Raw genomic sequence first — 12,738 nt, forward strand, 5'->3', positions numbered from 1 at the left:
CCAAGCAAACGGCCCCCATAAACAGGCGGGAGTTGCAATCCTAATATCAGATAAAATAGACTTCAAATTAAAATTGGTGAGAAGAGATAAAGAAGGTTGCTACATACTGATTAAAGGATCTCTCCTTCAGGAGGATATTACAATTCTAAATATCTATTCGCCAAACAATGGAGCACCGAAATTTATTAAAGAAACACTACTTTCCCTCAAATCCCATGATGTTGTATTTTTAATTGGTAGTTTAGTTTCAGAGCTGCTTAATCACCCATACCGTCTTATTATTGAAATAAACAGGTAGTGTCTGTCAGTAATTAGTAGCCTGGGTTTTACCTTTAGTACTTTTTAAAAATCTCTTATCAGCCTTAACTAAATGTACACAATAATGGGCTTCATTATGACATATTCTCACACACACACACACACACACACACAGATAGAGTTAATTTGTTCATATTCAGCCCTTCCAGCGTCTGGCTTGTTGAGCTCTAGTCCTTTTTCTCTTCCCACATGGCTCTCTCCTACTTGATATCTTTATTTCTCAATCTGGATTCTGTATTTCACAAACCTTATGTTTCCTACAGCTAGCTCATTTTAGCTAACTTGACAATCTCCAGTTGTAGCCATAACCCAGTAAGGGACATGATTTCATTCTTTTTGGTAGAATAATACTCAATTGTGCATGGATGTCCTGTTCCTTTATCCACTCATTTATTGATGGGTAGGTAGGTTGTTTGATTTGACAATTTTAGATAATACTTCAATATACATAGACTTTGTACACTGATGTTGATTACATTGCCTATAGATGCAGAAATGCCTTAACAAGATCACCTGGTAGTTTCATTGTTTTAAAAAGAGCTATAATAATATTTATAATGTATGCATTAATTTACATTACCCTCCACTGTATGTAAGGAATCCTTTCTCCCTACATTTTCACCAGCCATTGATGTTGTTTGTTTTTTGACTGATAGCCACTTTGAAGAGAAATGAAATCTCTAGTGTATATAATTTGTACTTTTTCTGTTGACTAAGAATGATGAACATGTTTTTCATGCATCGATTGGCCATTTATACTGATTTTGATCATCTCTGTACACAATTAACCACATAGTGACAGATAGGATTATTTACTCTTTTAGTGTTTGATTTTCAGTTCTTCATATATTCTGCAGATTAATCGCGCCTGTCAACCAGCTAGTTGGCAAGATGAAATTTCCCTCATTCTGTATGTTGTCTCTTCACAATGGTGATTGTTTCCTCTGCTGTGCAGAGGATTCTTAGTTCTACATAGCCCTTTTACTGTCAAATCTTTATCTTAAGTCCCCAGCGATTGGAACCTTATTCAGAAAATTATTGCCTATTTCTCTTCTATTGAGGGTCATCTGAGCTGTTTCCATACCTTGACTATGTATGGTGAAGAATGCAGCAATGAACATGGTTGTTTAAGTGTCTTTACTGAATGCTGGCTATACTATTTTAATAAATTCCCAAGTATTTATGGATCATAGGTTAGATATATGATTGTAATTTTTTATTTTTCTGAGGAATCTCTATGCTTTCTTACATAGTGGCTGCACTAGTTAACATTTCCACCAATTATGTAGTAGGATTCTATTTCTCCCACATCTTGCCATCCTTGGGCTTAAACTCAGGGTCTGGGTTCTGTCCCTGAGCCTCTGTGCTCAAGGCTAGCACACAGCACCACTTCTGTCATATTCTTAAAATAGCCACTTATACCGGGGGGAGATGGAATCTCAATGTTGTTTTGATTTGTACGTTTTACAGGCAGAGATATTAAGCATTCCTCCATGTGTTCATTTCATTTTTTCTTCTTTTAAATAATCTCTATTTAGTTCATTTATCCATTAATATTCACTGTGTTATTGATTCGTTGGGGGTTTCTTTTTTTAAACTCCTTGTACATTCTGTATACTGTATATCTATATGTAATATAGCTAGATATAGCTACATTCTGTATAGCTGGCAAAAGTTCTCTCATTGTGTAGGCTATTCTTTTAGCTTCGCTACTATGTCCTTTGCTGTGCAGAAACCTTTAAACTTGATGTAATCCCATTTGTCAATTCTCTCTTCTATTTGCTGGAAACCTCATGTAATTCTTGCCTATGCCAATGAGTTCTAATTTTTCTCTACTCTTCCCTGTAGTGCTTTCAAAGTTTCAGGTTTTACATTGTGGTGTTTGATCCATTTTCAATCGATAATTAGGAGCAACTTTTTTTCCTCCAAATCACTCTGACCCCAGCAAAACAATCAGCACGAAGCAATGTACATAAGATGTGGGGTGCTCTTTGATTTTGTATGCTCTCAGTTGTAGATCTCTGTCCTGGTACAATCATATTCACATACAGCTCATCTCTCTCTCCTCCTCCGGGTTCTGCATCTCAGGTCCACTTCCTTCTGCAGCCCGGCTCCCTTGTCCCTCCCACAGCATGACACTCTCTTCTGTTTCCACAGCTCCATTATGTCAACTTGTCCTATGATCATCCTCTGTTATTGTTTACATTCTGTGCTTTGGTTTCTGTATGGAAATAGGCTGCGGAAACTGCTCTTCAACTCACATCTTCTTTCAAACTATTTAGAAATAAGATTCTAGGCACCTGGGGATCTCCCTGGAATAGTCCTAGCACTAAGTAGAAGTGAAGGAACATTTAGCAGTGAGAACTATTGTAAGTTAAAAAAATCTTTAAAAAATAGTTAATTTCAGTTACACCAATCATTCCTATTATTTCTTTCCCACTGCTAAAGAAGATAATTGCTCAGCAAATATTCAAAGAAATTCTCTACAAGGAGCCAAAGGCAAATATAAATCCCTAATAATGAATAATAAGGTACAAGCTGCATATAATGATATAAGAACTCTTTTCATTGCTTTAGATGAATCTTAAAATTCATCAGGAAGGAAGAATAAAAGATGAATTCTAATCCCTACAATTAATGTATTTTAATAGCCAAGTCATTTTTAATAATTAGGTGTGATATTTTCCAAATTTTGCATATTCTTTTCAGTTCATTTCATTAAAAGAATTTATGATCTACTGAACTGTTCACATGTGCCAGTATATCCACTGTTCTCATTCTAATATGCTGAAGGAAATATTAGTTCCCAGCATTTTCACAAACCTGCTAACCAGAGAAATTACTTTTGCCTCTGTTCTTATAGCCACTCTCTGCCTTCTTTTTTTTTTTTTGGTCTGGTCGTGGGGCCTGAACTCTGGGCCTGGGTGCTGTCCCTCAGCTCTTCAGCTCAAGGCTAGCACTCTACCACTTGAGCCATGGCACCACTTCCAGCTTTTTTCTTTTTGCTTATGTGGTGCTGAGGAATCGAACCCAGGGCCTCTGGCATGCAAGGCAAGCGCTCTACCACTGAGCCACCTTCCCAGCCCCTCTCTGCCTTCTTATAGCTAAGTGTAAACATGAGTCTTAGAAAATTTTACAAAATTTCACTCTAATTCATTGGTGCTTCATTCTTTGTTTGTTGTTGTTTTTGTTTAATCCTGCAATTTATGAGTCATTTTTTAAAGATTTTCTCTATGAGCTTTATATCCAAGAATCAAGGAATGCTAAGCTTTCATGTTACCTGAAGATGAACTATAATAAGAATTACATATTGTATGCCTGTGTGCCTAGTATTACAAAGACAACTAACATAGTTTTGGTGCATAACTTGCTAAGCTGTGTTGATGATTTTTTTTCTCCTCAAAGCATCTGCATAACTCAAAATATTCACACTTCTGCTCATGCTAACAGAATTTAATCCTGATTCAATATGTATACTAGAATCTACTCCTTAAATAACATATGTGACAATACTATACTGTTTACTAGTATGTTTCACTTTTGTATTCCAATATAATGCAAGTGATTTTATCTTCGTTTAGTAAGTAATTGAAGTTCAAACTTATTTCCAAAAGCTAACATTGTTAAAGAATAACTACTTCATGGTTAAATCTATATCACTTATTCAAAAATACTAATTTCACCCAATTCTTTCATCTTCTACTTAGGGGTAAAAATGATCATTTCAGTCACATAAAATTTGGACATGAGTTGCCCTCACTTGTAATAATACCTACTCAGGAGGCTGAGAGCTGATTGCAGTACAAAGCCAGTCTGGGCAGAAACTAGTTGATGAGGCTCTTCTCTTTAGTACATTACCAAAAAAAGTGGAGTTGTAGCTCAAGTGGTAGAACGTTAGCTTTGAGAGAAAGAGAAAAAAAACTCTCAGATAGCACATGCAGACCCTAGGTTCAAGATATAATACCAGCATACACATATAGAACAATCTGGAATCAGTTATTAATACATAAATTGTTAATTTCCTTTTTAAATATAAATTTGTTTTTTTGTGTATATTAAAACCATAAGATTGTATAACTTATTTGTTTGCAGATAAAAATCATGTTTAAAAATGTAAATTCTACAAATATTGTTTGCAGACAAAAATCTACAATTCTGTAAATACATGAAAAGATAAAATTATTTTTGAATATAATTCTATATTTTTCTCAAAAAAATCTTCAAATAAATTCTTAAATTGCATTTGCTTGGCTTCATTTGAGTGGTACTGACTCTCAGATAACATATATCTCATTATAAGCTTTAGTTTATATATATATACACACATATATATGTATATGTGCACACACATATTTATAACCATAAACATATCAAAATTAATTTGAGATAATCATTACCATTGTATTTTCAATGACTGACATAAACAATATAAGGAGAATTTAAAAAATAACTCATGAAGAAAAATATGATTAATGTTGGATTAATGTGTTTTGCACATTTAAAAATCACATTTATGATAGTTTGGTAATAATCCTTATGTGCTATCATTTTAAGCCTTGACTGTGCTTCATTTTACTTTGAAAATTCAATCTGTTCAATACACTTTCACTCAACAAATCCATACTCCAAAACATAAACAAACATTCTCTTAACACCATGCTTGAAATTTCTATTATCTGGAATTATGCATGCAAATGCATGCAAATGGCTAGTGGATATGTAAGAAATGCAATACCTCTGTCCTTATGGTACATTATCCAGACAATGTGTGTTTAAAGATCCATTTCCACAGTTAATTTGAATGTCATTTAGCCTTAACTTGCTATTACTTCTCATTGTCATTGATAGCTAAAGTGCAACAGAAAAATCAGAATATTGGTGTCTAGGATTTCAATGAAGTGAATAAGATTACTTCAAATTCTTGTGTCATGAAATGATGAGCAACTGAATATAAGTGCACATTCCTATTAGGTTCTGTAATCATATGATTAAAAAAATAAGGTGTGCTCACCCCAGTTAGAATGGCCATTATCAAGGAAAGACATAATAACAGATGCTGCTAGGAATGTGACCAAAGGGAATGCTACTACACTATTGGTAGGAATGTAAACTGGTTCAACCACTCCAGAAAGCTGTATGGAAGTTCCTCAAAAGACTAAACATAGAGCTCCCTATGACCCAACAATCTTACTACTGAGTGTTTACCCAAATGATCACTAACAAGGCCACACTAAAACTACCAACACAACTATGTTCATTGCAGCATTATTTACCACAGCTAAGATATGGAACCAACATAGATGACCCTCAGTAGGTGAATGGATAAAAAAATGTGGTATATATACATAATGGAATTCTGTTTCCATCCGAAAGAATGACATCACCCCATTTGTAAGAAAATGGAAAGACTTGGAAAAAATCATATTAAGTGAAGTAAGCCAGACCCGAAGAAACATAGGCTCCATGTTTTCCCTCATTTGTAATAATTAGTGTATACCTAGAATAGTCATAGCAGAGATCACAATAGTCCAATAGCCATAAAATGATGTTAATCCAATAAAATGATGTTAATCAAAATAATCTCCATGATATGGAAACAAGAGGTTTGTGTGTGTGTGTGTGTGTGTGTGTGTGTGTGTAGTTTTTCTTTCTCTTTTTCTACATTTTTAGTGTACTTCTTGCAGATATTTCTTTTGCCTTTCATTCTTTTTTTTCTTCTTTGGTTTATTTCCCTTGGTCATGGTTTCTGATTTCTGTACCATTTGTCTTGTATAAGTTTATCTGATTTGGGGAAGGAAAGGGGAATCACAGAAACTGCAAAGGATGAACTAATGCAACAGCAACACTCACTAGGCAATATGTTGGAAATGAACTTTACAATTTTGAGGGGAGAGGAGCTGGAAGCCGTGGAGGAAGGAAAGTGGGGAAAATGAGGGAAGGAGTAATGCTGTTTGAAAAAATATATAGACTCATTACCCTACTTACGTAACTGTAACCCCTTTGTACATCACCTATACAATAAAATTAAAAAGATTAAAAATAAAAACAAAAAATAAGGTATATAAAACTCCATGTATTCTTCCAGCTAAAACATTTTTACAAGGAGTGTTTTTCTAACAATAAAAAGAGATAATTTTGGAAGTACTATAAAAAGCATAAAATTCACATATTTATAAATATGTTAGAGAATGTAGTAAATTCTTTTAGAACTTTGATATTTCCCAGATTTCAACCATTGTTGCATATTTACTGTGTTTCCTTACTGAGAAAAATACTAAGAGAGACAAAAGTATTATACATTTCTTTGTTTATTTTGATGCAAATTTTGGGACTTGAACTCAGGACCTGGGCTCTGATCCTGAGATTTTATTGCTCAAGGCTTATGCTCAACCACTTGAACCACAGCTCCAGATCTGGCTCTTTTAATAGATAATTGGAGATAAGTGTCTTACAAACTTTCCTGCCTGGGCTGGCTTCCAGCTGCATCCCTTAGAGTTCAGTCTCCTGAGTAGCTATGATTATAGACTTGAGCCATGGATACCTGGCTATAGGTCACTTTAGTAATTCATTTATCTATTTAACTATGTGTCATGTACCAGCATCTACCAAAAAAGGTGGCCTTAAAAATACAGAACTATGTGTCCAAATACTGACTGCCCATTTCTATCATGGCATTCAAAAGTCGACTTAATGTCAATATATGTAAGTTTATTCACTAACGACAAACTTATTATTTTCACTGTAGAAATAGTGTTTATTAAGTCATCAACCAAATTTCAGCATGTTAAGTCAACAATCATAATAGAAGACCTTATATTAAGGATATTAGGCTTTAAGTTTTATAAACTTTGAACCAATAAAGACATTTATAACTCTTTTAACCAGTGTTATAAATGAAACTTAATCTAATAATCCAAGAATGTATGTAATAGACACGCATTCAAATGTACTTTAATTTCCTTAAGATTTAGCTTTCCTTTTTTCTTTTTGTGCCAGTGCTAGGGCTTGAATTCAAGGCCTAGGTGCTATTCCTTAGCTTTATAGCTCAATGCTCTTGCTCTACCTCTTGAGCCAGAGTTCCACTTTATTAGAGGAGGCTCATGGACTTTTCTGCCTAGGCTGTCCTAAAACTGGGATATTCAGATCTCAGCTTCCCCCACCAATGTCAGGCAGATTTAATTTTCTTAAGTAAATAAAACACTAACAACAGAAACACAATAAATTATTTTGGTATTATGAAAAATACTATTCTTGCCAGGTGCAGGTGGCTCACACCTGTAATCCTAGCTACTCAAGAGGCTGAGATCTGAGGATCGCAGTTCAAATCCAGCCCTGGAAGAAAAGTCCATGAGACTCTTATCTCTAATTAATCACCAGACAATCGAAAGTGGTGCTGTGGCTCAGGTGGTAGAGCACGTTCCTTGAGCGAAAGAACTCAAAGACAGTGGCCAGACCCAGATTTCAAGTCCAACAACTGACATATATATATATATATATATATTCATGTATATGTATATACACATATAAACATGTATATGTATATATATATATATATATGTGCTATTCTTTCTTCCTTTTTTAAAAGTTTTACTTTAACAGTGATGGACAGAAAGGTTAGAGTTACATAATTCAGGTAATAAGTACATTTATTTTTGAACAATGTTACCCCCTCCCTCATTTTCTCCCACTTTTCTCCCTCCCAACCCCCTCTCCCCCATTGTAATGTTCATTTCCAACATAGTGTCTATCACGTATCACTGTTGAATTGGTTCACCTTTTGTCCCACTGTTTTTGTCCTTTTGTAAGTTTTATAAGAGTACATCAATAATGCTGTCCTAGAAGTGAGAAATCAGATATATCTTATTAATACTTTATGGAAATCTTATTTTATATCTTCTCTATACATAACTAGTCTTTTTTACAACCCAATTGCCCTCTTTTCTCCCTCTCATAATTTGTATGCACCCTGGTACAAACTGAGGAGTCTTAAAGTGCTGGATAGTACTTTATACATTGCATAGTTAAATATGTTCACCCCTTCTTATTTCATTGGTAGAGAGGTAATGTCTTCTTAATTTATCTTAATGATGGCCACAATTACTCTCTGCTGAGGCTCACTTTTCTCACATCTGTGCTTACTTTAGACATCATCGCAGTCATTCTTAGCACAAAAATGTTAGCTCATGTCCTTGCTACCATAAATACTCAATACTTTCCTATTCCCTTAGAATTAAATCCAAATTTGTGATAGTGATTATACACCCATACTTTTACTAATTTATTCACTTTCTTTTTTTCAAATTTTAGCTCTTAAAAAGATGGAATATATGGTACTATTGTTGGCACATTTATAAAGAAGTTGAAGCTTAGGAGAAGGGTAAAAATTCCATTTCAAAGCAAATAAGGAGATTTCAATTTTCAACCTTCAGCTCTGTATTCAGAGGAAAACATATAAAAACCCTAGAGAGGAAGAAACCAATTCATCAAAACTTTGCAAGCATATGTATGTTTTGCAACGTATCTGCTTGAGTTTCATTTCTCTTCACTATATTTTCTTCCAAAACAATCTTCCTGTTCACTACAGTTAGAAATTTGAGCTTTGTTCATCTTGCTCTTATAGCCCCCAAATTTGACTCCTGCTAGGAGTGAATTATGTATATCTACAGGTTAAGCTTCAGGCAGAACATCAGGAAGAAGCAATTGCTGTTTCAATTTGTTAAGTTATTGCAAGCAAATTCCCGAGTATGGGACATCTCTGTCGAGAAAATTAAATTTCAGAAGTAGAATCTTCCAACGATCACACATTTACACTTAGTTTACTCTTCTCATGGAAAAAAGAATATGGTAGGTAAATCAAAATATAAGCTATATGTTGAATGGAAAACAGAAACGTTTTTTTGTCCTATTTGATGTTAAATTTTGTAAAGAACATATTAGCATTTTTGTCTCCAAGAGGACATATCTTTTACATCACATGTCAAATATAATATAAATAACATAGTTTTGTACCCAGAAATATATGGCCTAAGGCTAAGTCGTCATCAATATTGAAAAATAATTTGGGTTGGGGAGGAATCACATGTATTGGCCATAGAAAGAATTATACACTAATAGAATGCCCAAGGATTTCTAGAGGACTTATTAAAAATGAAGTATCTTTTCACACACACACACACACACACACACACACACACACACACACACACCATCAAAGGTCTTTTGCAAGCCAAGAATTAGAGCATATGAAAAGCTCCTTAATCTCCTCAAATATTAGATACAGGTAAACAGAAAAAGAAAAGTCTAATTCAAGGTATTGTATGTGCTCTTACACATGTTTAAATTATCTAGGTTTATGGTAGAGATTGCCACAGATACAAAAGTGATCACTTGCAAAACCTAGGATAAAATTTACAAATTTTCTTCATAGGAGATAACTTGACATGGTATTTTTCCTAGAGCAGATCCTGGAAAGGCAGGAAGATGGAAATGGGAAATGTACTGGGGATTTCCAGAGAAGAGCACTGCACAGCTCAGCAAACTTTCAGGGTTGAAATTTCTAAGGCATTTTATTCATTTACTAAGAAGAAACTTTTACCCTTTCAAATATATCTAAATTACATTACCTAATACCATTATAATACTTGTATATTTACAATGTTATATGTTTATTTTATAATTTATAATCTTTATATATATAAATACTTATATCCTGAATCTGAAAATACTTGGAAACATAACTTTGTATTTAATTTCTAAAATTTTATCACTAAGGATCAACAAAATATTTACTCAATCTTATTTTAGTAAAGAAACTAATCTTATTTTAGTAAGGAAAGTCTTCACATTGATAAAGATTAAAGCATAGAATTATTTTAAACAGAATGATGAATTCGAACAATTGCTGGTCTCCAGAGTATAGCCTCTAGAGCAGAGGCTGGGAAAGTTTTCCCTGACCATTATACTGACTTGATCCAAGTAGTTCTAGAAAATGTCCCAATTTCAGTTGATCTCTTTTTTTTCAGATCATGTTATCTTAAAGTTGGAAACAAAAATGTAAGAATGTAATTCCTTTCATAATTTAATTTTATTGTCAAGGTGATCTACAGAGGGGTTCTTATCAAACTTGTTACCTCCTCCCTCATTTTTCTCTCACTTTCCCTCCCATCCAATCCCCCCCAAATTGAACAGTTTATTTAATTTCTAACATGAATATTTTAATTAGCAATGTGATTACATGGAATTAAATAGTTCTCTCATTACTTGTAATGCAGATACAGTGAGTGTTTTATGTAGACATGTTTATGTTTGATATGTTTACTTCTAAATAATTTTGTTCATGCTGGAATTGTTTCATAAGGAATATGCACTTGAACTTTGTGGGCTATAAGAATCTAGTAACCTACATTTCAAAAGACATTAACTTACATTGTCACACATGTTTTGTTCACAATATACTGTCACCAAATTCTTTACTTTCTTGCCAGCTTCTCAGAAAAGATTTAAAAACAATTATTTCCTGAAAAAGATTGATTTACAGAATGCTCACATGAAATCAGAAAGCATTTCATCCAGAATGTTATACAAGAATTGCTTATAAACATAGCACAATAACAGTCACAATGCTACTAGGGTAATATTTGTTATATAATTACAAAAGAATAATATATTTGGATTTTTTTAAAAAGCAGGCATTTCCTAGAATTATTATGCTAGAAAAGTATTAATTCTCTTCAAATGATTAGTCACATTCATATATATATATATATATCATATATATATCATATATATAGAGAGAGAGAGACACACACACACACACAAAATGGCTACCAATTGAAATTTTATTTCTCACTATTTGGTGTAAATGATGCATATCTCATCAGAGGGGATTTTTCGTCTCAACTAAGTTATAGACACATGTAAAAGGTGAACAAGAGCTTCTTATCTGAAGTACATTAAGATATCTTGCTTACTACTAAGTTTCTAAAAGCATCGAAAATAGGTCAAAGTTCTACATTATTTATACCTTTGTGATAAATTAGCATAAGCTTAGAAATCAGTTTATGCAGGACACTTTATAATTTCAAATTGACTGTAGGTAAAGAATCTGGGTTGCAGTTTTACTGTGTCCCTTGTAATATTACAGTTCAGGTATTGGTCAAGTCTCTTTCCCATTTAAAGGCTCAGCATGGGAGGAATTCATTTCCACACTCACGTATCTGTGGGTAACATTTTCCTCCTGATATACCATTGGGCAAAGGCTCTGGATTACTTTATGGCTGGAGGCTAAAAGATGAAGACTGTTCTCTTTCTTTACCTTGTGGCCTTTCCTAGGGCTGCTCAAGCTGTGGCATATTAGTCTTCAAAGCTAGTAAAGGAGTATTTCCTACCAACTGAGGCATTGCAATCTTATCTAACATAATCAGGTACACATAGCCTAGGTTCAAACATGAATTCAGTCAATGTCCTGTCAAGTGAAAGATTGCTGAATACAAATAGGCACACGTCATCATCACCCCCCTGAAGAAGACAAACTTATTTGTAGCCTCAGGAGGGTGTTTTGTTTTTTGGTAGATTAAAGATGCTTGATGTAAAAGGCAGGTAGCAAATAAGAAGCACATTGTTAGACAACTCTGAGATTGATGATAGCCAAGTGGATAATAAGGAAAGCTTCCAACTAATGGAAATTCTACAGTATCCTTGAAGGGATATGTAAAACCTACCCAATGAATCTGATTTCAAAAATTTTCAGAGCATTGGATTCAATGCTTCCATTTATTACACTGTGTACAAAGTCAGGCTCTAGTGTAAATAATAATGGTTTAATATTTTGGACATCAGGTTACTATACAGGTCCACATAATAAACAGTAAACTTTGTTTACATGTACATAAATATTTTATTTACACAGAGTTCCTCTTAAAATTATGGATGGGTATAACACAATCCTGATTATGGGGGCTCTATATATGGATATTGATTTTACAATGCAGTTGTTTTACCTACAAAACAATATTCAGTATCAATAATAAGCAAATTTCATAAAAATATCTTATAGATTAATTTGGATTCAAGTATTTTATTTTCTAAGTACAGTATTTTTAACTGAAAGCAGTTGTTTTGTTTGGACATTTTTTTTTCAAATTCTTTTAATTTCTGGTTTGATAGGCAACCTAAGTCTCACATCTCCTTTGGTGTTCCCTCTGCTCCAGTATTTTCAATAGACCATGGGGGTCTCACAAGCATGCAAAGTAAAATATAAGGAAACAGTCTTAAAAAGTGATTAAATGGAAAAAAAAGCTGTTTAAGTAAAAGATAGATTTTTTTTCAACTTTTCTGCCAGAGTTGATTTTAAATCTCCATCCTCCAGGTCTTAGCTTCTTGAATAGCTAGCATTATAAATGTGAACCACTGGTACTAGGC

The sequence above is a fragment of the Dipodomys ordii genome, unplaced genomic scaffold, assembly GCF_000151885.1.
Source record: "Dipodomys ordii isolate 6190 unplaced genomic scaffold, Dord_2.0 Scaffold3, whole genome shotgun sequence".
Lineage (NCBI taxonomy): Eukaryota > Metazoa > Chordata > Mammalia > Rodentia > Heteromyidae > Dipodomys > Dipodomys ordii.